At 40.5% G+C, this 5,035-nt stretch overlaps 1 non-coding gene and 1 pseudogene across 1 annotated transcript; both read left to right on the top strand.

The window, feature by feature from the left end:
* Positions 1–537: 537 nt before the first annotated feature.
* LOC149516286 (5.8S ribosomal RNA) lies at positions 538–693 on the top strand. Its single transcript, XR_016346041.1, has one exon. It is a non-coding gene; the product is annotated as a 5.8S ribosomal RNA (ribosomal RNA).
* Positions 694–921: 228 nt separating this feature from the next.
* On the top strand, positions 922–4,270 carry LOC149516287 (25S ribosomal RNA; annotated as a pseudogene).
* The last annotated feature ends 765 nt before the right edge of the window (positions 4,271–5,035 follow it).

A 5,035-nucleotide genomic window follows, 5' to 3' on the forward strand; every position in this document is an offset into this window, starting at 1 on the left:
CACGAGGAAACTTACTAAGTTCTGACATAGTAAGGATTCATAGACTTAGAGCTCATTCTTGATTCTATGGGTGATAGTGCATGGCTAATCTTAGTTGGTAAAGTGATTTGTTTGGTTAATTTCATTAATGAATGAATGCTCAGCCTACTATGTCACAAAAAGTCCACCAAACCTTATCATTTAGAGAAAGGAGAAGTCATAAAAAGGTTTTCATAGGTAAACCTATGAAAGGATCATTGTTGAAACCCGCTTAACAAATGACCCATAAATGTTTTAACGAAACACCGAAAGGGCAAGGATGCCTTTGTGCCTTAAGCCTCATGCCTCTTCTGGCCTTAGACATGCATAACGGTCACTTCATTCTGGCTAACAAGCAAGTGAAATGATCGGTATCATCACCGAGGGCTAAATAACAAACCCCCAACACAAATCCCACCAAGAAACCGGAATGAAAAAGAGTTTGTGTGCTATCACTATCCCATTTATAATGCATGCACGAGTGGCACCATGACTCTTTTTGTCATGAAAAACCAAAATGAGTCTCAACAATGGATATCTCATCTCTCACAACGATGAAGAATGCAACAAAATGCAATACTTGGCGTGAATTGCACAATCCTATGAACCATCAATTCTTTGAATGCAAGTTACACCTTTAGCCATTATGCCAAGGGCATGTCTACCTGGCTATCATGTATCATCACCCTTTCTAACCTCTCACCCATCAAGCTCCTGGTAAAAGGGCAAAAGATGGCCTCCAATGATCTCATCTATTGTGGTTAGCCCAAAAACAAGTCCCTGGCAATCAAAGCCCTGTGACTATCAGTGCTAAAGCTCCTAGTGTGAATCATCTCTGGTGACATACACTCATCCAACTAAACCCATTAGACCTTCCACACTACTCAGTCGATGCTCACATCATGACCCTAGGTCAGGTAGGATTACCTATTGAGTTTAAGCATATGAATAAGCAAAGGAAAAGAAACTTACCAAGATTCTCCTAGTAAAAATGAATGAACCAGGAAAAGCCTAACTTGAGAATCGGGAACCCTTGGAGTCCAAATTATAGTTTGGTGAAACATCCTCAGCAATGGACTAGGCTTAAGTCCCGTAGAAAGAAGTGTTAGAGAGGGTGAGAGTCCTGTTATGCTTGGATCCTATCACACTATAAGACTCTATCTATGAGTCAGGTTGTTTGGGACTGTAGCCCTAATCAGGTGGTAAATTTCATCCAAGGCTAAATACGAGTGAAAGACCAATAGTGAAGAAGTACGACAAGGGAAAGATGAAAAGGACTTTGAAAAGAGAGTTAAAGAGTACTTGAAATTATAGAAAGGAAAACGGATGGGGGATGATGATGCACCCCAGTTAGATGTGGAATAGTGAAAGCCAGTCTATTGATTGGCTTAAGGCATGGACTAACATGTGTTGTAGTGACTGCCCAACCCTAGGCTTTTGATATACCCATAGAGACATTGTCGCTATGATCATGGAATGCAACACATATTGTCTCAACATGCCTCGACACTCGTGTGCTCCTGGCATTAGCCTGCAAGCTCCCTATCTAGCTTGTCTTGAAACATAGACCAAGGAGTGTGACATGTGTGCAAGTTAACATGCTAGATAACCTATAAGGTGCAAGTAAGTTGGTTGGCAGGATCCCTCACAGGTGCACCATCGACCGACCTTGATTTTTTAAGAAAGGTTTGAGTGTGAGCTTACCTGTTGAGGTGAACTATGCTTAAGTTGGCTAAGCTATGGGAAACTCTAGTGGAAGCCCATAATTATATTGATGTGTAAATCATTCACCTAACTTGGGTATAGAGGTGAAAGATTAATTGAACCATCTAGTAGCTAGTACCTTCTAAAGTTTCCTTTAGGATAGATGGACCCTTAGCGAGTTCTATTGGGTAAAACCATGGTTAGAGGCATTGGGGCACAATGCCCTCAACCTATTCTCAAACTTAAATAAGTAGGATGATGTAGCTACTTCATTGAGATGTTCCATGGAATCGAGACCTATAAGTCAGCCATTTTTGGTAAGTAGACCTAGCGACATAGGATGAACTAAAAATTGGGCTACAGTGGCTAATTGTGTGCTAACCTAGAACCTTCAAAGGTGTTGGTCGATTAAGATAGTAAGACAGTGATCATGGATGGAAGTCAAAATCCTCTAAGGAGTGTGTAACAACCCACCTGTCAAATCAACTAGCCTAAAAAATAAATGGCACTTTAGCATGTGACCTATACTAGATCATCGAGGCAAAGGTGAAGCCCTAATGAGTAGAAGGGTATGATGGGTGCTACAAAACTCAGTGCACAAGCTTGTGCAAAGAGACTGTCAGTGCAGATCTTGGTGGTAGTAGCAAATATTCAAATGAGAACTTTGAAAGCCAAAGAAGGGAAAGGTTTCATGTGAACAGCACTTGCACATAGGTTAATCGATCCTTAGAGATGGGTCTAACATGAGCTATGAAAGGAAATTGAGTTAAAATTCCTAAACTGGGACACAATGGCTAATAGCAACATTAGGGATTCCAAAGACATTTATGGAGGCCTCAAGAAGAGTTATCTTTTCTATTTAATGACCTGCCCACCCTAAAAACAACTCAATTTGAGGTAAGTTCCATTGGCCAAAAGAGAAACACATGTCACATTATGTCCTATTTGCCCTAGCAGCCTTTAAAAATATGGAGGAGTGAGTGCTATTCATGCCTAGTTGTACTCATAATTGCATGGGTTTCCAAATTGAACAAGCTCTAGTCAATGGAACAATGTAGGTAAAGAAAGTCAGCAAAATGGATCTTTAACATTAGGAAAATGATTGGCTCTGAAGGTTGGGCATAGGGGTCCTAGTCTTGAACCTTTTGGCTACCGATGCACTACTCGAGCTGACCTCACGGTAAGAGCAATTCGATGCATGTAGGCTATGGGATGGACTAGGAATGGCTCCCTCAGAGGCCTTCCCCATGTGATGAATAGTCAACTCAAAACTAGTATGGACTAGGGGAATCCAACTGTTTAATTAAAACAAAGCATTACAATGGTCCCTAGGGATGCTCACTTAATTTGATTTTTGCCCAGTGCTCTAAATGTTAAAGTGAAGAATTTCAACCAATCATGGGTAAATGGTGGGAGTAATATGACTCTTTTGAGGTAGCCAAATGCCTTTACATCTAATTAATGACACACATGAGTGGATTAACAAGATTCCCATTGTCCCTGTCGACTATCTAGCAAAACCACAATCAAGGGAATGACTTAGCAGAACCAGTAGGAAAAAAGACTTAATTAAGCTTGACTCTAGTCTAACTTTGTGAAATGACTTGAGAGGTATAAGATAAGTGGGAGCCCTCTAATGAAATTGAAATACCATTTCTATTAATGTTATTTTACTTATTTCATGAATTGGAAGTGGGGCACAACCATTTCTTTTAGACATAAGGCCAACCTCGATCGGTCAATCCAGGCAGAAGACATTATCAGGTGGGGAGTTTGCTGGGGTAGCACATCTATTAAAAGATAACATAGGTGTCATATGATAATCTCAATGATAGCAAAAATCTCATGTGGAACAAAAGGGAAATGGCTCATTTCATTTTGATTTCTAGTACAAATATGAACCATGAAGGCATGGCCTATCGATCTTTTAGACCTTCAAAATTTGAAGCTAGTGGCATTAGAAAAGTTACCATAGGGATAATTAGCTTGTGGCAATGAAGTATTCATTAATGACATTGTTTTTTGATCCTTTGATGTTAGCTCTTCCCATTATTGTAAAGCAGAATTCTCTAAGTGTTGGATTGTTCACCCACTAATATGAAATGTGAGCTAGGTTTAGACCATTGTGAGATACGTTAGTTTTACCCTACTGATAGCAATGTTGCAATAGTAATTTAACCTAGAATGAAAAGAATTGTTGATTCGCACAATTGGTCATCGTACTTGTTAAAAAGTTAAGGGTAAGAAGCTATCATGTGCTGGATTATGATTTAATGCCTTTAAGTCAAAATCTAGGCTAGAAGTGATGCATGTGCCCATCATCCAATTACTGACCTACAGCATAGATGCATGGCCCCCAAGGGCATGTGTCATAGGTGCAGCCCCTACTGCGAACAAGCTACGCAAACCTCATTGGAGCTCAATTCCTATTGAGCGATGAGTAGAATCCTTTGTAGATAACTTAAATATGTAATGGGGTATTGTAAGTGGTAGAGTAACCTTGTTTCTATGATTCACTGAGATTCAATCCTTTGTCGCTTCGATTCATCCCTTCCCCTACACACTTACCAAAGTCCTCTCACTTTATTTTTTTACACTACATCCCTCTGGGGTTGGAGATGAATGATGTTCTCCATTGCAACTGATTCAGTCAGGTGATGAAATCCTTCTTTCGAGCTTCTAAGTAAATAAGGATCAAATGCCCTTGGTATTTGTTATAGGGATGGGCTTGCCCTTAGTGAGGGCACTTGCCTTAAACTCTATCAGCACACACTGTCCCTTGGTGTAAGTTCTTACCTTGAACACCATTAATAGCATCTAACCCTTGGTTGGTGTGGGCTATTGCATCCAACACCATCGATAGATGCAAGCCAATTGTTGCCTTAGGTAGCATTAGCAGATGTTGGCCCTTTGGTATGGGATGTTGCTTAGGACACCATTACCAGATGCTAGCACTTGGCATAGGTACTTACCTCTACCACCATCTATGTAAGTAGACCCTTGGTGTAGGTTGTTACCTTGAACACCTTTTTGGTAGATGTTGGCACTTGGTATGGCATGTGTACCGTAGCCCTCCCATCCAAGGCACTTATTTACCTCTCAATCGCTATTGGCACTAAATGATGCTCGATGCATGTGTCATGAGCTCTAGTCTTAAGCCAAACTTTGTGTGGCCTTAGGCAGGGAATTGACTCCATTTGCCTAAGTCAGCATACAAAATTCAAGTGCTTAGCATAATTCTAGCTCATCAAAGATTATGTTATAGTATTGGGCCTTCTAGAAGCCCATATACACTGCTCATCCTATGACTGTA

Source organism: Durio zibethinus, chromosome 10 (assembly GCF_047325235.1).
Source record: "Durio zibethinus cultivar Kanyao isolate XHJ-2024 chromosome 10, ASM4732523v1, whole genome shotgun sequence".
Classification (NCBI taxonomy): Eukaryota; Viridiplantae; Streptophyta; class Magnoliopsida; order Malvales; family Malvaceae; genus Durio; species Durio zibethinus.